A 27,718-nucleotide genomic window follows, 5' to 3' on the forward strand; every position below is an offset into this window, starting at 1 on the left:
CTATCGTTTTCTGCCCTTTGGTACTCCGCAGTTCCACCCATACCGATTCTACATCGTCAAGGCTCATGTCCCTCCTTACTATTGCATTAATTTCCTCTTTAACCAGCAACGCCACCCTGCCTCCTTTTCCTCTCTGCCTATCCTTCCTAAATGTTGAATACCCCTGGATGCTGAGTTCCCAGCCTTGGTCACCCTGGAGCCATGTATCCGTGATGCCAATTACATCATACCCGTTACCTGCTGTCTGCACAGTTAATTCGTCCACCTTATTCTGAATACTCCTCGCATTGAGGCACAGAGCCTTCAGGCTTGTCTTTTTCGAATTTTGCGATAATGTGGCCCTTTTTGTTTTTTGCCTTGGGTTTCTCTGCCCTCCACTTTTACTATTCTCCTTTCTATCTTTTGCTTCTGCCTCCATTTTATTTCCCTCTGTCTCCCTGCATAGGTTCCCATCCCCCTGCCATGTTAGTTTAACTCCTCCCCAACAGCACTTGCAAACACTCCCCCTCGGATATTGGTTCCAGTCCTGCCCAGGTGCAGACCGTCCGGTTTGTACCGGTCCCACCTCACCCAGAACCGGTTCCAATGTCCCAGGAATTTGAATCCCTCCCTTTTGCACCACTCATCAAGCCACGTATTCATCTGAGCTTTCCTGTGATTCCTACTCTGACGAGCACGTGACACTGCTAGCAATCCTGAGATTACTACTTTTGATGTCCTACTTTTTAATTTAGTTCCTAGCTCCCTAAATTCGTCTTGTCAGACCTCATCCAGTTGTTTACCTATATCGTTGTTACCTATGTGCACCACAACAACTGGCTGTTCACCCTCCCTTTTCAGAATGTCCTGCACCCGCTTCGAGACATCCTTGACCCTTGCACCAGTGAGGCAACATACCATCCTGGAGCCTCAGTTGCGGCCGCAGAAATGCCTATCTATTCCCCTTACAATCGAATCCCCTATCACTATCGCTCTCCCACTCTTTTTCCTGCCCTCCTGTGCAGCAGAGTCACCCACGGTGCCATGAACTTGGCTGCTGCTGCTCCCCCCTGATGAGTCATCCCCCTCAACAGTACCCAAAGTGGTGTATCTGTTTTGCAGGGGACCCTGCACTACCTTTCTTGCACTGCTCTTCCTGTTGGTCACCCATTTACTATCTGGCTGTGTATCCTTTGCCTGCGGTGAGCCCAACTTGCTAAACGTGCTATTCACGTCATTCTCAGCATCGTGGATGCACCAGAGTGAATCAACCCGCAGCTCCAGTGCCGCAATGCGGTCCGTCAGGAGCTGGAGGTGGATACACTTCCCGCACACATAGTCATCAGGGACACCAGAAGCGTCCTTGACTTCCCACATAGTACAGGAGGAGGAGGGGGAAAGTAGAGTTGAGAGGAAGCTTGCCGGGAACATAAAAACTGACTGCAAAAGCTTCTATAGATATGTGAAGAGAAAGAGATTAGTGAAGACAAACGTAGGTCCCTTGCAGTCAGAAGCAGGTGAATTTATAATGGGGAACAGAGAAATGCAGACCAATTGAACAAATAGTTTGGTTCTGTCTTCATGAAGGAAGACACAAATAACCTTTCGGAAATACTAGGGGACTGAGGATCTAGCGGGAAGGAGAAACTGAAGGAAATCCTTAATTAGTCAGGAAATTGTGTTAGGGAAATTGATGGGATTGAAGGGCGATAAATCCCCAGGGCCTGATAGTCTGCATCCCAGAGTACTTAAGGAAGTGGCCCTAGAAATAGTGGATGCATTGGTGATAATTTTCCAACAGTCTATCAACTCTGGATCAGTTCCTATGGACTGGAGGGTAGCTAATGTAACACCACTTTTAAAAAAAGGAGGGTGAGAGAAAATGGGGAATTATAGACTAGTTAGCCTGACATCGATAGTGGGGAAAATGTTGGAATCAATTATTAAAGATGAAATAGCAGCGCATTTGGAAAGCAGTGACAGGATCGGTCCAAGTCAGCATAGATTTATGAAAGGGAAATCATGCTTGACGAATCTTCTGGAATTTTTTGAGGATGCAACAAGTAGAGTAGACAAGGGAGAACCAGTGGATGTGCTGCATTTGGATTTTCAAAAAGCTTTTGACAAGGTCCTACACAAGAGATTGGTGTGCAAGATTAAAGCACATGGTATTGGGGGGTAACGTATTGACGTGGATAGAGAACTGGTTGGCAGACAGGAAGCAGAGATTCGGGATAAATGGATCCTTTTCAGAATGGCAGGCAGTGACTAGTGAGGTGCCGCAGGGCTCAGTGCTGGGACCCCAGCTATTTACAATATACATTAATGATTTAGATGAAGGAATTGAGTGTAATATCTCCAAGTTTGCAGATGACACTAACCTGGGTGGCAGTGTGAGCTGTGAGGAGGATGCTAAGAGGCTGCAGGGTGACTTGGACAGGTTAGGTGAATGGGCAAATGCATGGCAGATGCAGTATAATGTGGATAAATGTGAGGTTATCCACTTTGGTGGCAAAAACATGAAGGCAGACTATTATCTGAATGGCGGCAGATTAGGAAAAGGGGAGGTGCAACGAGACCTGGGTGTCATGGTATATCAGGCATTGAAAGTTGGCATGCAGGTACAGCAGGTGGTAAAGAAGGCAAATGGCATGTTGGCTTTCATAGCTCGGGGATTTGAGTATAGGAGCAGGGAGGTCTTACTGCAGTTGTACAGGTCCTTGGTGAGGCCTCACCTGGAATATTGTGTTCAGTTTTGGTCTCCTAATCTGAGGAAGGACGTTCTTGCTATTGAGGGAGTGCAGCGAAGGTTCACTAGACTGATTCCCGGGAAGGCAGGACTGACATATGAGGAGAGACTGGATCGACTGGGCCTATATTCACTGAAGTTTAAAAGAATGAGATGGGATCTCAGAGAAACATATAAAATTCTGACGGGACTGGACAGGTTAGATGCGGGAAGAATGTTCCCGATGTTGGGAAGTCCAAAACCAGGGGTCACAGTCTAAGGACAAGGGGTAAGCCATTTAGGACCAAGACTTCTTCACTCAGAGAATTGTGAACCTGTGGAATTCTCTACCGCAGAGAGTTGCAGATGCTAGTTCGTTAGATATGTTCAAGAGGGAGTTAGATATGGCCCTTACGGCTAAAGGGATCAAGGGGTATGGAGAGAAAGCAGGAAAGGGGTACTGAGGTGAATGATCAGCCATGATCTTATTGAATGGTGGTGCAGGCTTGAAGGGCTAAATGGCCTACTCCTGCACCTATTTTCTATGTTTCTATGTTTCTTTCACTATATTTATTTCATCCAGAATATCACACTCCTCCTCCATAGCAGTATCTGCATTACCTCTTTCCTTTGTTAAAACAGATGCAAAGTTAAGAACCCTACCAACATCTTCCGCCTCCACACAAAGCTTACCCTCATGGTCTCTAATAGGCCCTACGCGTTCTTTAGTTACCCTCTTACTCTTAATATATTTATGGAACATCTTAGGGTTTTCCTTAATTTTACTGGCCAAGAATTTCTCATGCTCTCTCTTAGCATTCCTAGTATCCTTTTTAATTTTGCCTCTTAACTTTCTATATTCCTCTAAAGATGCTAAAGTGTTTAGCCGTTGATATAGGACATAAGCGTCCCTTTTTTCTTAATCCTCCCCTGTAAGTCCTTAGACATCCAGGGGGCTCTCGAATTATTTTTCCCAACCTTTGTCTTTAAGGGCACATGTTTGGCCTGAGCCTTCCAGATCTCCTCCTTGAATGCCTCCCACTCTTCCGACACTGATTTATCCAAAAGTAGCTGTTTCCAGTCCACTGTGGCCAAATCATTCCTTAACTGAGCAAAATTAGTTTTTTGCCAATTTTATTCCAGGCGTATTCTTGTCCTTATCCATAACCAACTTGAATCTGACTGAATTATGGTCAGTAGCACCCAAATGCTCCCCCACTAATACCCCTTTAACCTGCCCAGCTTCATTCCTCAAAACAAAATCCAAGACTGCCCCCTCTTGTATTGGGCGTACTACATACTGACTAAAAAAATTCTCTTGAATTCATCTCAAGAATTCCACACTCTCTATACACTTCACACTAAATTTGTCCCAATTAATATTTGTATCATTAAAATCCCCTACTATTACTATCCCATGGTTTTTAGACTTCACAGTAATTTGCCTACATATTTGCTCCTCTATCTCCCTCCCACTGTTGGGGGTCTATAATACACGCCCAGCAGTGTGATCGCCCCTTTTTTATTTTTAAATTTGACCTATATGGCCTCATTTGATGATCTGTGTAACATATCACCCCTCCTCACCGCTGTAATAGTTTCTTTAATCAGTACCACAACCTCGCCCTCCTTTTTACCCCCCTCTCTATCTTGTCTAAAAATCCTGCAGCCAGGAATATTGATCTGCCAAACCTGCCCCTCTTTCAGCCATGTTTCTGTAATGGCTATAATGGCATACTCCCAAGTGTCTACCTGTGCTCTTAGCTCAGTGAATAATATGGTGGAATTCTGCATTAGGATGGAGAATGAAACAGTTAATTCAGAGACCATGGTCCAGAACTTAAAGAAGGGTAACTTTGAAGGTATGAGGCGTGAATTGGCTAGGATAGATTGGCGAATGATACTTAAGGGGTTGACTGTGGATGGGCAATGGCAGACATTTAGAGACCGCATGGATGAATACAACAATTGTACATTCCTGTCTGACGTAAAAATAAAAAAGGGAAGGTGGCTCAACCGTGGCTATCAAGGGAAATCAGGGATAGTATTAAAGCCAAGGAAGTGGCATACATATTGGCCAGAAATAGCAGCGAACCCGGGGACTGGGAGAAATTTAGAACTCAGCAGAGGACAAAGGGTTTGATTAGGGCAGGGAAAATAGAGTACGAGAAGAAGCTTGCAGGGAACATTAAGACGGATTGCAAAAGTTTCTATAGGTATGTAAGGAGAAAAAGGTTAGTAAAGACAAACGTAGGTCCCCTGCAGTCAGAATCAGGGGAAATCATAACGGGGAACAAAGAAATGGCAGACCAATTGAACAAGTACTTTGGTTCGGTATTCAGTAAGGAGGACACAAACAACCTTCCGGATATAAAAGGGGTCAGAGGGTCGAGTAAGGAGGAGGAACTGAGGGAAATCTTTATTAGTCGGGAAATTGTGTTGGGGAAATTGATGGGATTGAAGGCCGATAAATCCCCAGGGCCTGATGGACTGCATCCCAGAGTACTTCAGGAGGTGGCCTTGGAAATAGCGGATGCATTGACAGTCATTTTCCAACATTCCATTGACTCTGGATCAGTTCCTATCGAGTGGAGGGTAGCCAATGTAACCCCACTTTTTAAAAAAGGAGGGAGAGAGAAAACAGGGAATTATAGACCGGTCAGCCTGACCTCAGTAGTGGGTAAAATGATGGAATCAATTATTAAGGATGTCATAGCAGCGCATTTGGAAAGAGGTGACATGATAGGTCCAAGTCAGCATGGATTTGTGAAAGGGAAATCATGCTTGACAAATCTTCTGGAATTTTTTGAGGATGTTTCCAGTAGAGTGGACAATGGAGAACCAGTTGATGTGGTATATTTGGACTTTCAGAAGGCTTTCGACAAGGTCCCACACAAGAGATTAATGTGCAAAGTTAAAGCACATGGGATTGGGGGTAGTGTGCTGACGTGGATTGAGAACTGGTTGTCAGACAGGAAGCAAAGAGTAGGAGTAAATGGGGACTTTTCAGAATGGCAGGCAGTGACTAGTGGGGTACCGCAAGGTTCTGTGCTGGGACCCCAGCTGTTTACACTGTACATTAATGATTTAGACGAGGGGATTAAATGTAGTATCTCCAAATTTGCGGATGACACTAAGTTGGGTGGCAGTGTGAGCTGCGAGGAGGATGCTGTGAGGCTGCAGAGTGACTTGGATAGGTTAGGTGAGTGGGCAAATGCATGGCAGATGAAGTATAATGTGGATAAATGTGAGCTTATCCACTTTGGTGGTAAAAACAGAGAGACAGACTATTATCTGAATGGTGACAGATTAGGAAAAGGGAAGGTGCAACGAGACCTGGGTGTCATGGTACATCAGTCATTGAAGGTTGGCATGCAGGTACAGCAGGCGGTTAAGAAAGCAAATGGCATGTTGACCTTCATAGCGAGGGGATTTGAGTACAGGGCAGGAGGTGTTGCTACAGTTGTACAGGGCCTTGGTAAGGCCACACCTGGAGTATTGTGTACAGTTTTGGTCCCCTAACTTGAGGAAGGACATTCTTGCTATTGAGAGAGTGCAGCGAAGGTTCACCAGACTGATTCCCGGGATGGCGGGACTGACATATCAAGAAAGACTGGATCAACTGGGCTTGTATTCACTGGAGTTCAGAAGAATGAGAGGGGACCTCATAGAAACGTTTAAAATTCTGACGGGTTTAGACAGGTTAGATGCAGGAAGAATGTTCCCAATGTTGGGGAAGTCCAGAACCAGGGGTCACAGTCTAAGGATAAGGGGTTTGCCATTTAGGACCGAGATGAGGAGAAACTTCTTCACCCAGAGAGTGGTGAACCTGTGGAATTCTCTACCACAGAAAGTTGTTGAGGCCAATTCACTAAATATATTCAAAAGGGAGTTAGATGAAGTCCTTACTACTAGGGGGATCAAGGGGTATGGCGAGAAAGCAGGAAGGGGGTACTGAAGTTGCATGTTCAGCCATGAACTCATTGAATGGCGGTGCAGGCTAGAAGGGCTGAATGGCCTGCTCCTGCACCTATTTTCTCTGTTTCTATGTTTCTAACCGCCTTATTCGCGATACTCCTTGCATTAAAGTATATACCATTCAGCACAGGAAGACCTCCCTGCTTACTACACACTAAGCCCTGTTTCCTCTGACTTACAGATTCGCTTTCTAGATTCTTGCTATCCAACTTCTGCTTTACTTCCCGCTCTTTTGAATTCGTTCTCAGGTTCCCAGCCCCCTGCCAAGCTCATTTAAACTCCCCCCAACAGCACTAGCAAAACTCCCCGCGAGGATATTGGTCCCGGCTTTGTTGAGGTGCAACCTATCTGATTTGTACAGGTCCCATCTCCCCCAGAAGTGGTCCCAATGCCTCAAGAATTTAAAGCTCTCCCTCCTACACCAATTTTCCAGTCATGTGTTCATCCTCTCTATCCTTCTATTCTTGTACTCATTAGCACGTGGCACCGGTAGTAACCCGGAGATTACTACATTTGAGGTCCTGCCCTTTAATTTTCTTCCTAGTTTCATAAATTCTTCCTGTAGGACCTCATCCCTCATTTTACCGATGTCGTTGGTCCCGATATGGACCACAAACTCTAAGTGTTTACCCTCCCCCCCAGGATGCCCTGTGTCCGCTCTGTGACATCCTTGACCCTGGCACCAGGGAGGCACAAAACCATTCGGGAGTCATGTCTACGGCCGCAGAAACGCCTGTCTGTTCCCCTAACTATAGAATTCCCTATCACTAGGGCTCTTTTGTTCTTTGTCCCTCCTCCATGTGCAGCTGAGCCACCCTTGGTGCCTTGGAATTGGATCTGGCTGCACTCCCCAGAGGCACCATCGTCCTTACCGATATTCAGAATTGAATATTTATTTTGAAAGCGAAATGGACTCATGGGGGAGCTCCTGCGCTACCTGCCTAGCACACTTACTATATCTGGTGGTCACCCACCTCCCCTCCACCTGCACGCCTTTAAGCTGCGGGGTAACCACCTCCTGAAACGTGCTATCCACGTAGCTCTCAGCCTCACGGATGCACCTTATTGACTCGTTTCAGCTATTTCAGCTCTGAAACGCGGAGCTCGAGCAGTTGAAGCTGGAGACACCTCCTGCACACATGGTTGTCTAGGCTGCACGAAGCGTCCAGGACTTCCCACATGCCGCAGGATGTGCACTCCACGGGACTGAGCTGTGCTGCCATCCCTCTAGTTACCCTTATCTAGTTTAAAATTACTTGAAAAGAAATAGAGAAAAGAGAGCTACTCACCAACTCACCTCACCAACCTCAGTAGCCTCCTGAACTCACCGACCTCTGTGAGCAAGGTCATTTAGAAGTGAGGCATTTCCTCACACAAAGATTGGTGGAAATATGGAACTCTCTGCCACAAAAGGCTGTGGATGCTGGGGGTCAATTGAAAATTTCAAGACTGAGATTGATACATTTTTGGCGGTTAAGGGTATCGAGGGATATGGAGCCAATGTGGGTAGATAGAGTTAAGATACAGATCAGCCAGGATCTAATTGAATGGCGGAGCAGGCCTGAGGGGCTGAATGGCCCACTCCTGCTCCTATGTCTCATATGTGCCTCTGAGCAATACTGGAGAAAAAAGGACACAATTACATTGTTACATAATACAATACTCTTGATGTTAGATATTTATTGGCTATAAAATATTCTTGTAACAATTATTTATTACAGAACGTTGCGAAATTCATGTCCTGTCACGGGGGCGTGATGTGACTCACTCGCTCTGCCCTCTCATTCTGCTGTGTTACACTGGATCGGTGTGGAAACAGGAAAGTATTCCCTCTGCTGGATTTACTGAGCAGTTCGTCAGTTATCTGTGCACACGTTATTTGCCACATTGCTGTTCACTCACTCCTCTTGTGTCATCAGTCACAGTTTCGCCCGTTTAATTACACAGAAATGGTGCCTCTGATATGAGACATAATATTCATATTTCTTGCACAGAATAGCCCAATCTCCAACTGATATCCTTTTGGGGGAGAAAATAATTATTGCCCCGTCTGGCACTAATGCTTCCCCGCTCTCAAAAAATTGGCTTTAGCGCTCTAGGAAGGAAGTAGAGTGCTGTATCAGGCGTTCCACTTCCTTCTTGGAGCGCGAAAGGATGCGAGCGGGGTGGAGACCTCAGTAGCCCTGCTCACTGGGCCGTGCAACGATGTCAGGACGGACCATCGCTGCAGGCTCTGCAATTTAAAACGCATCTACCTGGACCATCGTATCATCATAGGGGGGTCCCCTGAACGAGGATGACTTGCTTCCATGAGAGTTCACAGGTGTTTCAATGAAGGATCCGATGTTCCAGTCCTGAACTCCAGTTGAAGTGATGGAAGATGCCTGTGCGTGGATTTTTTTAACGTGTGGTGACCGTTGCACATCAGCAACACACGGGCTTGACAGAGCTAGGTCTTGGTCCAGTGGCAAGGGTTAACCAAGACGACTGGAGACCAGCTCTGCTGTACGGACCTAGTGTGTGCACATATCGCAGTGTGGCTGGCCCGTGCTGCCCCTGGGCCCTTGCCTCTTCTGGGCTCCGTACTTCATTTGCTGTTCCTCCGCCACAAATATTCACCGCATCTCCACCACAATCTCACACCGCTCCTCCACTACCTGGACCACCGAGGGAGTAAAGAACCCGCGTGATCAGCCCTGCGCTCACACACAGTGCTGGGCCGATCGATCGCGGGCAGGAACCCGCAGAGAAACCGGCAACAATAAAGGTAAGTTGTTTTTGTACTTACCTCGGCCACCGCGCCTTTAACCATCGCCCTGGTAGCGCCCGCCTGCCCGATCCACGCCTCCTGCAGCTGCCGGTGTTTTTGCCCGGCGCTGCTGCAGGGAGCGGAAGTGAATTTAGGGTCCAGGGCGCTAACGGGTCACTGCGCACGGCGATGACATCACGATCGCCGGGTGCAGGAGATCGGGGCGCAATGCCATAACATCGCCGTTAAACTCCCGGCCAATATGGCGAGTCGATGTCAGCTCCGCACCCGGTCACAAAGGCTTTTGTGCCCAGATAGTGTCCCCAAGGAGCAAAGGCACCCACGTTCCTATAGTTTATAAAGATGGATTTAAATTGTATTCTTTGATTAGCACTTTTGTTGAACTCTGTTAAAAATATTTGTGTATGACATTCGTTTATTTATTGTTAAATAAAAAACACTGGAGGTACTTGGCTTTATAAATAGAGGCATATTATGGACTGGATTTTGGGCTTTTGAGATTTCGGGACAGTAATGGCATCGTGGCGGTCCTGATACCACCTGGAAAAGTTTGCGTTCTCGTCAGCAAATTTCGGCAAAAAAATGAGGTTCCTTGATCTGGGGTGCAAAACCAAGCATTACACAAGGAAGTTTTTGCACCCCAGCCGAAAATCGTGGCGTTAAATAAATTGACATTTCGCGCATGCGCAGATGCATTCCAGTCTTCCTGGGCGCAGACAAAACTTTAGGGCGCAGGCGACAATTTACTTTGCGCATGCACAGGTGATCAGGCCTACTTCTATCGCAGTGGGAGAGATGGCATAGCAGGAGTGAGACAACGTGTATGGCAATTCTCTCCAGCGGCTGCTGATGCGTTAGTGCAGGCCATTGGGAAGAGGTGGCCTGAACTCCATCTGGTGGGTGGGAGGGGGCCCTTGCCTGGCATCTTCACGAGGATATGGAGGGAGATTGCCCAAGGAAGTGCCAGCGGTAGACACAGTGGTCAGAACTGGCACACAATGCCGCAAGAAGTTCAACGACCTCACGAGAGTAGTCAGGGTGAGTACCCTTCGCATTTATGTAGGCCTGCCATGGTTGCAAGATCAGTGTGTCACACATTGTTAAGTCTTTGATGGAGCTTCCCCTTCTCTATGTGTTCCAGGCCATGGTTGGGTTGCTGACGCCACCTGAAAGTTGCAGGCTCACTTCTGCAGCCATGCCCTCTGCATTCAGGATGCACATACCATCTGGTCCCTTAATCATTGTCAACCCTCCTCGCGTTCCCCTTCCACTGTTGTTCTGCGTTGTCCCTGAGCCGCTTTGCTCGCTGGCTGTCAGCACCTCCCAGTTTTTCCACATGCTCAGTCACCAGCCGCACAGACTGGCCTGAACACATGTGCACTTCCACACAGTGGCAGCTATTCTACTATGGAATGCACATGTGACTTAAGAGGAGCTGCACACTTACTCAACTCTTCTTCTAGCTCTTATTGCAGGCCAAGTTATTGCATAATAGGAGGGAGCAGCACCGCATCAAGGGCAGACAGCCTGACCTGGAGCTGACAGAGGTAGAACAGTTCGCACGGTGGCTGGTAGTGAGGCCGAGCTCCTTACGGGTTGTGGCGATATCTGAATGACATTTGCGATTGATTCCTTGAGCCCTAACACCAAGTGGCGTACATTCTTTACATATAGGTATCCAATGCCACCTTTCTCTTACCTGCCTGTCCCCGCCCCTGTTGCTAACCACATGCCTGTTGTTTTGTGCTTACAGAAGACCAGCTGGAAACGCAGCAGCCTTCCCGTGAGGTGTCCACATCTGGCCACAGGGGAGGTGGCAAGGGAGGCCATGAGCGTGACACCCCATCAGTCCCACCGTGTGGGGATGTAACATCGTGGAAGGAGGGTGACTTCCTGGGGTTTGATGACTCGGAGGCTCCCGGCCCCAGTGGCCGACAGCAACACCCAGTGGGAGGGGAAGCTCAGAGGCCATCTCCCCGGAGGCTGAGTCGGCACAGGAGTCCTGCTCAGAGACAGGCAGACATGGACCTGGACTTGGTGGCAATGTCCAGGGAGAACATGGAAATGCACCGCAAGCTCATGAGTGCATTGGGTAACGTCCCCCAAAGCACAGACGCACTTGCTGTGAGTGTGGCGGAGGCCGCCTCACGCATTGTCCGTGCAGCTGAGGACTCCAGCGAGCCTATCCTTGCCCGATCACAGAGGCAGATGGGCTCCGGCAGCAACAGTGGCGTTCCAGAGTGTGTGGCGCGTGCCATGGGTGAGGTTGCAGCAGCGATCACATCGCAGGCACAAGCTACACTCCAGCTTGGTGATGTCATGCGGTCTCTGCGTTCCCCACTGTCCAACCGGGAAGTGATGGTGCTGAAGCAGGCCAGCAAGTTGTGGTGACACATTGTGCTCCGGATGCTGAGGCCCTGTGTGAGTATCAGTGGTCCCCAGGAAATGGAAAGTGCTGTCCTTCCTCAACATAACAGCATTCCAGCTCTCACCATTGACTCTCCCACCATGCAGTTTATGTGATGCTGAGGCGCAGCAGTCCATAGACGGGCCTTCCAGAGCTGGTCCAGGGTGTTATCCTAAGCCTCTGCACTGTCAGCCCCCCTAACACAGCAGCCCTCAAGCAGCCTTGCTTTAGGCACTGAAGCCTTATTGAGGAGGAGCAGCAGGTGTGGGAGGGGAATGAAGGGAAGGGGGGAAAGCTCAGAGAAAGTCCCATTAAGGGATGGGACAACTTTGTGGAGCTGCCCTGATGTATTGTTATGACGCATGTAAATAGTTGAATTAATCCACTTCATTGTTGTTGAATGCCTTACTGCAGAACGCTGTTTATTGTATGGTTTTCTTTTGGTGGGGGGAGGGGACTGTTTGTTACTTTGTTGGAGTAAAATGTCACTTTGACCCTTTGCCATTGGTGTCATGTGTATCGTTCCAACGTCACCAGAGATGTGCCTTTATAGTGGCACATAGCCAGTTTTAGTTCCACCCCTCAGCTTCACCCCTCAGAATGAGAGGGGATCTAGAAGAATGAGAGGGGTTCTCATAGAAACATATAAAATTCTGACGGGATTGGACAGGTTAGATGCAGGAAGAATGTTCCTGATGTTGGGGAAGTCCAGAACCAGGGGTCACAGTCTAAGGATAAAGGGTAAGCCATTTAGGACCGAGATGAGGAGAAACTTCGTCACTCAGAGAGTTGTGAACCTGTGGAATTCTCTGCCACAGAAAGTTGTTGAGGCAAGTTTGTTAGATATATTCAAAAGGAAGTTAGATGTGGCCCTTACGGCTAAAGGAATCAAGGGATATGGAGAGAAAGCAGGAATGGGGTACTGAAGTTGCATGATCAGCCATGATCATATTGAATGGTGGTGCAGGCTCGAGGGGCTGAATGGCCTACTCCTGCACCTATTTTCTATGTTTCTATCTTTCTTCCATTCAAGCAAATTGGTCCATTATGAGCTGACGACGTGCGACTCTTGGTCCGGCAGCATCTGGACGCTGCCTCCCCCGTGAATGGTGTGACTATCCAACCAGGGCCTCGCCAGCCTTCTCTTCGTCGTCCTCCCACTCCTGAGGTGGACCTGCAATCCCCACTGGCAATGCCTGGCCCCTCATGATGGCCAAGCTGTGCAGCATGCAGCACACCACAATGAATTCGGAGACCTGTTGAAGGCTGCCTCCAGAGTGGTCCAGGCATCGGAAGTTCACCTTGAGCACTCCAATTGTCTGTTCGATGATGTTGCGGGTGGCCGCATGGCTCTCATTGTAGCGCTGCTCGGTTTCTGTGGTGGGGTTGTGGAAGGGGGTCATGAGCCAGGTAGCTAGGCCGCATCCTTTGTCCCCAAGCAGCCAGCCGTGTCCTTCCCTTTGTTGCTGAAACATTCTTGAGACACTGCTCTCAAGCAAGATGAAAGCATCATGTGTGCTCCCTGGATAGCGGGCATTCACTGTGAGGATGCGCTGCGTGTGGTCGCACACTAGATGCACGTTTAGGGAGTGGTATCCCTTTCTATTTCTGAATACCTCTGCATTGTGGAATGGTGCTCACAAGGCCACGTGTGAGCAGTCAATGGCTCCTTGAACCTTCGGGAATCCCGCAATCCTGCCAAACCGACATGCCCGCTCAATCTGGCTCTCCCTGCTCATTGGGAACTTTATGAAGTCCATTCTGCGGGCATACAGAGCCTTTGTGACATGGCGAATGCAGCGATGTGCAGTGTGTCGAGAGATGCTGCATATGTCCCCTGATCCAGCCTGGAAGGAGTCGGAGGCATCGAAGGCCAGTGCCACAGTCACCATCACTGTGACGGGCAGCGCAGTCCTGTTGGTGCTGTAAGGCTGTAGGTCTGCCTGTAGGAGATGGCATTTCTCTGGCACCACTTCCTTTCGGAAGGGCAGCCTTCTCACACACTGCTCCTCAGAGAGCTGGAAGTATGAGCGTTGGTGCCTGTAAACCCGTGGCGGGTAAGCCTTCCTCCCCAGATGTCTTTGGCCTCTCCTCATCCATGGACCGACATGGCCAAGAGCCCTTCTATCTTGACGCAGCCTAGCAATAGCGTGGAGCATAAAACGCTGGCGAACTAGTAATGCCCCCATTAAATTCTCTCACTGAAGATGTAAGGACACTGTAATGGCAGATAAAACTGCCGCTTTCAAGTCGGAGCTTCACGCAGCGTAATGTACACAACCGTTGCAATCAATGTGACCTGCGATGTAAGAGCCTCCTCCCTCCATTTAAATATACGGTAAATACCACCGACTGCATCCTGGGACCGCCTGGTTTTTCAGGCATGTTTTGGGGCAGATGTATAATGTGGCATTCGGGCCTCAATTTGCAGCTGGGGCGCTAGCGGAGGGTTGCAAGACGATTGACGTCATGATCTCAGTGAAACTGGAGGCGGGACGGTAAGGTTTTGTGCTGCCGCAAACCCTGAGCCGAATTTTGCCGACCGGGTGGTAAAAGCTGTCCGCCCGCCGTTACGCCTTAAAACACCCTTTACCACCTCTCCGGGGTGCAACCAGAGCCGCAATGGAGCCAAAAATCCAGCCCACAGATTACAAAAACAAAGAATATATGTTGAATGTTTATAAATCACTGGTTAGGTCCTAGCTGGCACATTATATCCAACTCTGGGCATCAGACTGCAAGAAGGATGTCAAGGCCTTGGAGAGGGTGCAGAAAAAATTTACGAGAAGGGTACCAGGGATGAGAGACTTCAAAAAGAAAAAAAGAAGGACTTGCATTTATACAGCGTCTTTCATGGCCACCGGATGTCCTAAAGTGCCTCCCTTCCTCCGGTGATGTCCTGGCCTCCCTTCTTCCAACGACGACCTGGCCTCTCTTCCTCCAGCAATGGCTGTGGTCACTCTGACCTCTCTGACCTGTCCTCTGTCATGTATCTCACACCACTGTATATAACTGTATCTTACCATGCTATACATGACTGTAACTAGATATGACCTGTAACCACAAGCATACTTTACCACCAGGGGTGAACTTGCAGGAGACACTGCACACCTGTCCCACACAGGTATATAAAGGCAGGTCTCAGGCAAATGAGGCATTCCAGAGCTGTGAAATAAAGGTGCAGGTCCTGAGTGACCTTGACTTCAGCATGTGTTTCGTGTAAGTCTGTACTGCAGTTTCAGGACTTTACAGTGGCGACGAGTTACGGGATCACAGAATCCACAGAATGACTACCAACGGCTCAGATGAGAAATACAATGCTGGAGATAATTGGGAGGACTTTATTGAAAGGCTCCAGCAAAGCTTTGTAACCAAAGATTGGTTGGGCGACGATAAGGCAGACAAGAGAAGAGCCCATCTCTTGACTAGCTGTAGCTCGAAAACATACGCCTTAATGAAGGATCTGTTGGCACCTGAGAAACCAGCAAGCAAGTCGTTTGAGGAGTTGAGCACACTGGTGAGAGACCACCTGAAGCCAGCGAGCAGCCTACACAGGCCAGACACAGGTTCTACAACTACAGACGCTGTGTGGGCCAGAGCATACCCGACTTCGTGGCGGAACTTCGGAGGCTGGCTAGTTCATGTGAGTTCTCCGATGAACTAAGGAGAGAAGTACTGAGAAACTTTTTTATTGAAGGAATAGGCCACGCATATTCCGAAAGCTCAAAGAGATCAAGAACTTGACCCTAGAGGCAGCAGCATTGGTCGCACAGACATGCTTGGCAGGAGAAGAAGAAACGAGGTTGATCTATACTGCGGATACGACAACTAACGAAATATCGGAACAAGGGGTTCACAGCGTGAAACAAGCTGCTACCTCCACACACAGACAAAGGCAGGAGAGCAGGCCTTCAACAGCAGGCAGTGGCACCAGAAGCCATCAAGGGCCACATGAACGGCCGTTCTCATCTCATCAACCCACAATGCGAGCAATCAACTACAAACTGAGAGAAGCTCAAGAGAGATCAGCCAGAGGCAGCTCATCCTTCGGAAACAATGGAAGCGGTCTGTGCTGGGGATGTGGGGGGAGGCACTCATCAAAGGGGGTGTCAATTTCAGCATGCCATTTGCAGAAACTGCAACTATACAGGGCATCTGGCCCGCATGTGCAGAAAAAGAGCAGCTCGGCTGGTATATGAATCGGAAGGGTCGGAAAGCGAACCAAAAGACGGTGGGGACAGTGCCCGGGACACTGAGGTACAGCGGGTCAACACGATCAATGTCCACTGTTCTTACAGCAAGACACCTCCAATAATGATGAGGGTCCTACTCAATGGGATACCCGTCAACATGGAACAGGACACGGGAGCGAGTCAATCTCTCATGAGCGTCCAACAATTTGAACAGCTGTGGCCACACAAAAGCAACAGACCAAAACTCACAAGGGTCGACACCAAACTAAGGACCTATACCAAAGAAATCGTCACAGTCCTTGGCAGCGCCATGCTCTCAGTCACACACAAAGGGACGGTGAACCGACTTCCCCTGTGGATTGTCCCCGGAGATCTCCCAGCACTGTTAGGGAGAAGCTGGCTGGCAAAACAAAACTGGAAATGGGATGATGTTCACGCCATGTCGCAAGAGGAACGAATCTCCTGCTCAATAGTTCTAAGTCGATTTGAACATCTCTTTCAGCCAGGTGTGGGCACCTTCAAAGGGGCTAAAGTTAAAATCTACATCACACAGGATGCTAGACTGGTCCATCACAAGGCTAAAGCTGTGCCTTATATGATGAGGGAAAAGATTGAACATGAACTGGACCGGCTTCTGTGGGAACACATTATCTCACCCGTGGAATTTAGCGACTGGGCAAGTCCCATCGTCCCCGTCATGAAGCCTGATGGATCCGTACGAATCTGTGGGGATTACAAGTCTACCATAAACAGAGTCTCCCTACAGGACCAATACCCGCTGCCCAGAGCGGAGGATCTATTTGCCACATTGGCTGGATAAAACTTTTCTCAAAACTAGATCTCACATCTGCGTATATGACGCAAGAACTGACCGAAGAGTCTAAGCTACTCACCAACGTCTCGGAACTGCGCGCCTTTCTCGGGCTACTCAATTACTTTGGAAACTTTATGCAGAACTTGAGCATGCTGCTGGAGCCTCTCCACATGCGACTCAGAAAGGGGTGCGATTGGTTTTGGGTTGACGCCCAAGAACGCGCCTTCAATAAGGCACGCAACCTCTACTCTATTTTCCCTGCCCTAATCAAACCCTTTGTCCTCCTCTGCTGAGTTCTAAATTTCTCCCAGTCCCCGGGTTCGCTGCTATTTCTGGCCAATTTGTATGCCATTTCCTTGGCTTTAATATTATCCCTGATTTCCCTTGATAGCCACGGTTGAGCCACCTTCCCTTTTTTATTTTTACGCCAGACAGGAATGTACAATTGTTGTAGTTCATCCATGCGGTCTCTAAATGTCTGCCATTGCCCATCCACAGTCAACCCCTTAAGTATCATTCGCCAATCTATCCTAGCCAATTCACGCCTCATACCTTCAAAGTTACCCTTCTTTAAGTTCTGGACCATGGTCTCTGAATTAACTGTTTCATTCTCCATCCTAATGCAGAATTCCACCATATTATGGTCACTCTTCCCCAAGGGGCCTCGCACAACGAGATTGCTAATTAATCCTCTCTCATTACACAACACCCAGTCTAAGATGGCCTCCCCCCTAGTTGGTTCCTCGACATATTGGTCTAGAAAACCATCCCTTATGCACTCCAGGAAATCCTCCTCCACCGTATTGCTTCCAGTTTGGTTAGCCCAATCTATGTGCATATTAAAGTCACCCATTATAACTGCTGCACCTTTATTGCATGCACCCCTAATTTCCTATTTGGTGCCCTCCCTAACATCACTACTACTGTTTGGAGGTCTGTACATAACTCCCACTAACGTTTTTTGCTTTTTGGTGTTCTGCAGCTCTACCCATATAGATTCCACATCATCCAAGCTAATGTCCTTCCTAACTATTGCATTAATCTCCTCCTTAACCAGCAATGCTACCCCACCTCCTTTTCCTTTTATTCTATCCTTCCTGAATGTTGAATACCCCTGGATGTTGAGTTCCCAGCCCTGATCATCCTGGAGCCACGTCTCTGTAATCCCAATCACATCATATTTGTTAACATCTATTTGCACAGTTAATTCATCCACCTTATTGCGGATACTCTTTGCATTAAGACACAAAGCCTACAGGCTTGTTTTTTTAATGCCCTTTGTCCTTTTAGAATGTTGCTGTACAGTGGCCCTTTTTGTTCTTTGCCTTGGTTTTCTCTGCCCTCCACTTTTCCTCATCTCCTTTCTGTCTTTTGCTTTTGTCTCCTTTTTGTTTCCCTCTGTCTCCCTGCATTGGTTCCCATCCCTCTGCCATATTAGTTTAACTCCTCCCCAACAGCACTAGCAAACACTCCCCCTCGGACATTGGTTCCGGTCCTGCCCAGGTGCAGACCGTCCGGTTTGTACTGGTCCCACCTCCCCCAGAACCGGTTCCAATGCCCCAGGAATTTGAATCCCTCCCTGCTGCACCACTGCTCAAGCCACGTATTCATCTGCGCTATCCTGCGATTCCTACTCTGACTTGCACGTGGCACTGGTAGCAATCCCGAGATTACTACTTTTGAGGTCCTACTTTTTAATTTAGCTCCTAGCTCCTTAAATTCGTTTCGTAGGACCTCATCCCTTTTTTTACCTATGTCGTTGGTACCAATGTGCACCACGACAACTGGCTGTTCTCCCTCCCTTTTTAGAATGTCCTGCACCCGCTCCGAGACATCCTTGACCCTTGCACCAGGGAGGCAACATACCATTCTGGAGTCTTGGTTGCGGCCGCAGAAACGCCTATCTATTCCCCTTACAATTGAGTCCCCTATCACTATCGCTCTCCCACTCTTTTTCCTGCCCTCCTGTGCAACAGAGCCAGCCACGGTGCCATGAACTTGGCTGCTGCTGCCCTCCCCTGATGAGTCATCCCCCCCAACAGTACCCAAAGCAGTGTATCTGTTTTGCAGGGGGATGACCACAGGGGACCCCTGCACTACCTTCCTTGCACTGCTCTTCCTGCTGGTCTTCCATTCCCTATCTGGCTGTGGACCCTTTACCTGCGGTACGACCAACTCACTAAATGTGCTACTTACGTCATTCTCAGCATCGTGGATGCTGCAGAGTGAATCCACCCTCAGCTCCAACTCCGCAACGCGGTCCGTCAGGAGCTGGAGGCGGATACACTTCCCGCACACGTAGTCGTCAGGAACACTGGTGTCGTCCCTGAGTTCCCACATGGCACAGGAGGAGCATAACACGTGACCAAGCTGTCCTGCCATGACTTAACCCTTTGATAAGCAACAACAATGCTAAAGTTTACTCATTGTTACAGAAGAGAAAAAAGAAAAACTACTCACCAATCACCAGCCAATCACTTACCCCCTTGGCTGTGACGTCACCTTTCTGTTTCTTTCTACTTCTTTTTTGCCTTCTCCCTGTAGCTGCACAAGTACGCCTTTTATAGGTCTCTCCACGCACGTCCGACGCTGCTCACGACTGCCGCCGCGTTGGGCCTTTATAGGCCTCTCGCCGACCCCGGAACTCACGCCTCTCCACGCACCTCCTCGACGCTGCGGTCAAAAAGATGCACCAATACTTTTTCGGGGTCAAGTTCGCGTTAGAAACCGACCATAAACCCCTCACGTCCCTGCTATCCGAGAGCAAGGCAATAAACGCCAACGCCTCGGCATGCATTCAACGGTGGGCACTCATGCTGGCGTCTTACGCCTACACAATAAGGCACAGACCAGGCACAGCCAACTGTGCCGACGCACTTAGCAGGCGACCCCTGGCGACCACGGAAGGGTTCAATGAACAGGACTGTGAGATGGTCATGGCAATCAAGTCCACAGGTTCGCCCATGACGGCTCGCCAAATCAGAGCCTGGACGACCAGCGATCCCACGTTATCCTTAGTCAAAAGATGTGCTTTAACTGGTGACTGGGCAGAGGAGATCAAACCTTTCCATAGGTGCATGCATGAACTATCACTACAGGCAGAATGCCTGATGTGGGGCAGCCGAGTAGTCATGCCTTTGCGAGGCAGAGAGGCATTTGTCCAGGAGCTCCACCGCGAGCACCCAGGGATTGTTCTCATGAAGGCCATAGCCAGATCCCACGTCTGGTGGCCTGGCATTGACGCGGACTTGGAGCTCTGCGTCCGACGGTGCACCATTTGTGCCCAACTCAGCAATGCCCCCAGGGAGACCCCCCTGAGCCCCTGGCCCTGGCCCACCAAACCGTGGTCGCGAGTGCATGTAACTTATGCGGGCCCATTCATCGTAGTCGTCGATGCATTTTCAAAGTGGATCGAATGCTCCATTTTAAACTCGAGCACCGTCTCCACCACTGTGGAGAGCCTTAGAACCATGTTTGCAACGCACGGAATTCCTGACATATTGGTCAGTGATAATGGTCCGTGCTTCACCAGCGCAGAATTCCAAGATTTTATAGTTGACCACGGCATAAATCATGTTAAGACAGCACCGTTCAAGCCAGCCTCCAATGGCCAGGTGGAGCGAGCAGTGCAAATCATTAAACAAGGCATGCTTAAAATCCAAGGTCCCATGCTGCAGAGCCGTCTGTCATGACTGCTGCTGGCATACAGATCTCGTCCGCATTCGTTGGCTGGGGTTCCCCCCGCGCAACTATTGATGAAATGGACCTTAAAGACTAGGCTCTCGTTAATCCTCCCAGACATGCATGAAATTGTTGAGGCAAAGCACCGGAAGCTAACTGAGTACCATGACTGAAATTCGAGGGGGAGGTGGAATGAGATAGGGGACAAAGTGTTTGTGCTAAACTATGGCAGGGGTCCCAAATGGTTTTCAGAGACAGTGACAGGCAAGGAAGGAAACAGGCTATTAGTGGTACAAATGGACAATGGCCAAACCTGCCGGAGGCATGTAGACCAAGTCAAAAGTAGATTCACCAACAACACTGCAGAACCAGAGGCAGACTACAATGTGAAACTCACACCATACCTGGTGGACAGACAGAGGGAACAACCTGAGGAAAGGGCGGTCTCAACAGACAGCCCAGGCGAGATACCAGCAATCATACTGAACGAAACAGACAGCCCAGGCGAGATAACAGCAATCACACTGAAAGAAAAACAGCCACTAAGGCAAACAACTGAACCACAACTAAGACGCTCCACGCGAGAGCGTAGACCACCTGAGAGACTGAATCTATAAAGACCATAAGACCTTGGGGGAGGGTGATGTCATGTATCTCACACCACTGTATATAACTGTATCTTACATGCTATACATGACTGTAACTAGATATGACCTGTAACCATAAGAATACTTTATCACCAGGGGTGCACTTGCAGGAGACACTGCACACCTGTCCCACACAGTTATATAAAGGCAGGTCTCAGGCAAGTGAGGCATTCCAGAGCTGTGAAATAAAGGTGCAGGTCCTGAGTGACCTTGACTTCAGCATGTGCCTCGTGTAAGTCTGTACTGCAGGGTCAGGACTTTACATCCTCCTTCCACAAAATGGATCTCTATCCTTCCCAATGCTTGCCCCAGCCTGGCCTTGGATCACCTACCATCTCACCGAAGGACGCTGCTCAGCACCGAGTTTACGGCTTGCATCTCGCCGTAGGCAACTAGGCCCATACAGCAGAGCCTGGTCACCTGTCATCTCGGACCCCCTTGTCACTGGATCAAGATCGTGCTCTGCTAAGCCCGTGTGGTAGATGGTGTGCAACGGCCACCCCATGTTAAAAGAACTCACGCACTGGCATGTTCCACCCTTCAAAATGAAGTTCAGGACCTGGAACGTCAGGACCCTCATGGACGACAGCCAATGAAATACTTCTTGAAGTGTAGTCGCTGTTGTAATGTAGGAAATATGGCAGCCAATTTTCGCACAGAAGATGCCACAAACAGCGATGTGATAATGACCAGATATGTTATATTTTTTAATGATGTTGATTGAGGGGTAAATATTGGACAGGACACCGGGGATAACTCCTCTGCTTCGGTTACGTGGATAGACTGGAGAAGCTGGGGTTGTTCTCCTTGGAGCAGAGAAGGTTACGAGGAGATTTAATAGAGGTGTACTAAATTGTGAAGTGTTTTGATGGAGTAAATAAGGAGAAACTGGTTCCACTGGCAGGAGGGTCAGTAACCAGAGGACAGATGTAAAATCATTGTCCAAAGAGCCAGTAGGGAGATGAGGGGCTTCCTATTGTGCAGCGAGTTATGGGGCTAGACTTGTGGCTTCATTGTCGCCGATTTTTTCAACGTTACAGCTGGTTTTTCGCCTGGCGAGAGTTTCCACGTAAGTTTTTTCCTTGGTATCGCCCACATCTGAAGTCGCCCGCCGGGACCAGACTGCCTATGTGCAACGCCGAGAACAATTGCCAGGGCGTAAGTTTGGCCTCAACTGCCGGCGTCCAGATCGGCGAGAGACCCGCTCTGTAAACGCTGCTTAAACAGGGCGGTAAGGGGGGACCCTGCAAAGAAAGGTACGCTAAAGGTTCTTTATTTATTTCTTTAAAATTTTAAACAGCGATTAGGTTGAAAACTGTCTTGGGAATGCTTTGTACGTTTTTATATATTTTTTTAATGAAAATGTTTTTTAAAAGTTTTCCCCCCTCCCTAGGCCCAACTGCAGCCTCGGACTAAATTTTACTACTTACCTTCCATTCCGGTAACGACCGCCCATGTTGCTAACTTTCCGCTTACCTGCCACGAAAATCACTGACAATGAAGGTGCAATGCCCATTTTCTCACCGGGCGATTAGTTTTAATTACTTTTACCTTTAAAATGGAAATTCTCGCCAGTTTTTCTCGCCGTACATTAGCGGTGCTTCTCAGCGGGCAACCGGGCATTGAGGGCCTTTAGGGAAAGCCTGGCCCATGGTCTGTAACTTTCAAAAGGCAATTGGATATATATTGCATCGAATTAGACAGTATATACAGCCACTGCAGGAGGGCGATGGCTGTGAAGCTGGGTTTCTGATTGCAGTGCGGGCAGGCACAGCAGGAGGGGCGACGGAGCGACAAGAGTTTGTAGATGGAAGTGATCGGGGCCCAGGAGAGGCGTGAGTTTGGGGCCCAGAAGAGGCGAGGGCCCAGGGGCAGCACGGGCCAGCCCACACTGTGATATGTGTGCGTACTGGGTCCATGCAGCAGAGCTGGTTTCCCGGCGTCTTGGGTAATCCTTGCCACTGGACCAAGACCTAGCTCTGTCAAGCACATGTGGTGGCTGGTGTGCAACGGCCACCCCACGTTAAAAAAATCCACGCACAGGCATCTTCCACTCTTCAGGATGTTGTTCTGGACCTGGAATATTAGGTCCTTCATTGAAACACCTGCAAACTCATCCCTTTTTGGTGTGGAAGCAAGTCATCCTCGCTTCGAGGGACTGCCTATGATGATATACAGCACATAAAGAAGCCATTGAGCCTAGCAGGTCAGTTCTGGGGTTTATGCTCCACACACCATCAACATAGTTTGCCCATTAACAGGGAAAGCCATTTGTCTAATTTATGGCTTCACGAGCTACAGAATTACAAGAAGCTGGCAAAAAGAAGGGTATTTGCCGAATGCCTGCCCTGTTGTGTGGTACATGAAGGGTGCACTGCGATGAACTGATCAAGGGTTTGACCGAGAATGCTTTGTACTGGGCCAGGCTGCTGATTGGTCACCGGAAGGACTCCTTCACAAGAAGGAATCCCCGATACTAAAGTTGTGGCTCCATGCCACCCACAAGGGTTTCTGTAGTTGGCCACACTGCTTAAGTGGCACCAAAATATCACATTCTCTGACAGCAAGTGGTATATTTTGCTCCTTGTGTCAAGGTAAAGATGAGGGCCCTGAATTGTCACCATGGTTTTCTCGTTCTCCCCCTCTAACACTGGCGGAATCTCCAGAGAAACAGCACAATCGGACAAAAACTGCCCGCCCACATTTTCCCCTGCTGGAGAACCTCTGCAGACATTGTACTTAAGTTGGAAAAATGTGCAGGTCTATGGCGCAAGAGCAGGGGGAGTGGGACCAATTGGATTGCTCTGTCAAAGAGCCAGCACAGGCACGATGGGCCGAATAGTCTGCCTCTGTGCTGTCTGATGCTATGAAATGCGAGTTCTTTGTCCTCTAACTCACTTAGGGGTCGGAATTGGATTGTCTACGCCACCCGCTACCGGGCATGGGAGGCAGTTAACGGGTGGCAAAGGTCCACCGTCGTCGGTAAGCCGCGTCGGTGCCTCGTCCCAAATTGAGTCGGCTCTTTGGCAGAGGCGCCAAGAGGTAACGCTGCGCCAGCTAACGCCACCCGCACGGTGAGGTCATCCAGCGTACAACGCCTCTTTGGCACCTCTGTCGCGACATGTGCTGACACACAAACAGGCGGCCGTACAGACAGGAAAAAGTGATGGTAAAAGAGCGGATCGCGGGCGCAATCGCCCAGAAGGGAAGGTAAGTTTTTCTCTTTATTTATTTCTGCATGTTTTCATTCGTTTTAAGAGTGGGGAAGTGTGTGTGTGTGTGTGTGTGTGTGTGCGTGGATCGGAGAAGTTTTCGTTCTTTTTTCTTTCTTCCCGTTTTTTTTTCGAGCATGGCAGCAGCTTCCGGTCGGGAAATTCAGTTGGCCTCCTGAGCTCCCGCCCAAGGGTGAGTGTGCAACGCCACCTTTTAGCGCTGCTCTCTCATCTTTGGGCGTGAAAACTGAATTTCGGACTTTGAGGCTTCGCCTAACGTCCGACGCTGAAATCAGGCGGTGACATTGTCTCAGGAACAGCGGGACCGAATTTCCAGCCCTTACTTTCACAGGCACATGCTCAAGCATTATATCATGACACTTGGAAACATAGAAACATAGAAAATAGGTGCAGGAGTAGGCCATTCGGCCCTTCGAGTCTGCACCGCCATTCAATGAGTTCATGGCTGAACTATACAAGCTGACACAAAATATATTACCAGTGAAGAACTATTTGAAGGAGTGTCACATATCCAACATTCTAACCCACGTATCTCTTGTGTTTCTATGGACACCACCAAAGAAATCAGGCTGTTCATGTCTTTGAGAGAAGGAAACCTGCCGTCCTTACCCAGTCCGGCCTGTATGTGACTCCAGTCCCATACCAATGGGCCCGCTGAAGTGGCCTAGCCAAGCATTCAGTTGTATCCTGCTGCTACATAGAGCAAGTCAAGGAGAATACCCACCACCACCTTCTCAAGGGCAATCCAGGACGAGCAATAAATGCCAGCCTTGCCAGCGATGCCCACATCCTGAGTATGAATTTAAAAAAATAAGGAACGGTAAGATTGTGTGGCGATTCCGGAACTCTTACATGTTGTGTGTTACTGTACTCTGAAGATATGACAGGAACAGTATCTAAGAAAAAGCAGCAGGCTGCTGAAAACGCTTGCCCTACAATCATAGAAATCTCAGCACAGAAGGTAGCCATTTTCCCCTTCTACCTGTGCTGAAGCCAGCTCCACATTGCAATGGGGTTTAAACTCCTCTGTCGATGGGAGCGCCCCTGTAAATACTGACACACTCCCGGGGACCCCCTGTAAATACTGACACACTCCCGGGGACCCCCTGTAAATACTGACACACTCCCGGGGACCCCCTGTAATAACTGACACACTCCCGGGGACCCCCTGTAAATACTGACACACTCCCGGGGACCCCCTGTAAATAATGACATACTCCCGGGGACCCCCTGTAAATACTGACATACTCCTGGGAATCTCCTGTAAATACTGACACATTCCCGGGGACCCCCTGTAAATACTGACACAGTCCCAGGGACCCCCTGTAAATACTGACACACTCCCGGGGACCCCCTGTAAATACTGACATACGCACGGGGACCCCCTGTAAATACTGACATACTCCTGGGAATCTCCTGTAAATACTGACACACTCCCGGGGACCCCCTGTAAATACTGACACACTCCCGGGGACCCCCTGTAAATACTGACACACTCCCAGGAATCATCTGTAAATACGGACACACTCCCAGGAATCATCTGTAAATAGTGACATACTCCCGGGAATCCCCTGTAAATACTGACACACTCCCAGGACCCCCTGTAAATACTGACACACTCCCGGGGACCCCCTGTAAATACTGACACACTCCCAGGAATCATATGTAAATACTGACACACTCCCAGGAATCATCTGTAAATAGTGACATACTCCCGGGAATCCCCTGTAAATACTGACACACTCCCGGGGATCCCCTGTAAATACCGACACACTCCTGGGGACCCCCTGTAAATACTGACACACTCCCAGGAATCATCTGTAAATACTGACACACTCCCGGGGAATCCCCTGTAAATACTGACATACTCCCGGGGATCCCCTGTAAATACCGACACACTCCTGGGGATCCCCTGTAAATACCGACACACTCCCGGGGACCCCCTGTAAATACTGACATGCTCCCAGGGACCCCCTGTAAATACTGACACACTCCCGGGGACCCTCTGTAAATAATGACATACTCCCGGGGACCCCCTGTAAATACTGACATACTCCTGGGAATCTCCTGTAAATACTGACACACTCCCGGGGACCCCCTGTAAATACTGACACACTCCCGGGGACCCCCTGTAAATACTGACACACTCCCGGGGACCCCCTGTAAATAATGACATACTCCCGGGGACCCCCTGTAAATACTGACATACTCCTGGGAATCTCCTGTAAATACTGACACACTCCCGGGGACCGCCTATAAATACTGATACACTCCCGGGGACCCCCTGTAAATACTGACACACTCCCAGGTATCATCTGTAAATACTGACACACTCCCAGGAATCATCTGTAAATACTGACATACTCCCGGGAATCCCCTGTAAATACTGACACACTCCCGGGGACCCCCTGTAAATACTGACACACTCCCGGGGACCCCTGTAAATACCGACACACTCCTGGGGACCCCCTGTAAATACTGACATACTCCCGGGGATCCCCTGTAAATACCGACACACTCCTGGGGATCCCCTGTAAATACCGACACACTCCCGGGGACCCCCTGTAAGTACTGACATGCTCCCAGGGACCCCCTGTAAATACTGACACACTCCCGGGGACCCTCTGTAAATAATGACATACTCCCGGGGACCCCCTGTAAATACTGACATACTCCTGGGAATCTCCTGTAAATACTGACACACTCCCGGGGACCCCCTGTAAATACTGACACACTCCCGGGGACCCCCTGTAAATACTGACACACTCCCGGGGACCCCCTGTAAATAATGACATACTCCCGGGGACCCCCTGTAAATACTGACATACTCCTGGGAATCTCCTGTAAATACTGACACACTCCCGGGGACCGCCTGTAAATACTGATACACTCCCGGGGACCACCTGTAAATACTGACACACTCCCAGGTATCATCTGTAAATACTGACACACTCCCAGGAATCATCTGTAAATACTGACATACTCCCGGGAATCCCCTGTAAATACTGACACACTCCCGGGGACCCCCTGTAAATACTGACACACTCCCGGGGACCCCTGTAAATACCGACACACTCCCGGGGACCCCCTGTAAACACTGACACATTCCTGGAATCCCCTGTAAATACTGACACACTCCCGGGGACCCGCTGTAAATACTGACACACTCCTGGGAATCCCCTGTAAATACTGACACACTCGCGGGGACCCTCTGTAAATAATGACACACTCCCGGGAATCATCTGTAAATACTGACAACACTTCCGGGGATCCCCTGTAAATACTGAC

This window comes from Pristiophorus japonicus, chromosome 13, assembly GCF_044704955.1.
Source record: "Pristiophorus japonicus isolate sPriJap1 chromosome 13, sPriJap1.hap1, whole genome shotgun sequence".
NCBI lineage: Eukaryota > Metazoa > Chordata > Chondrichthyes > Pristiophoridae > Pristiophorus > Pristiophorus japonicus.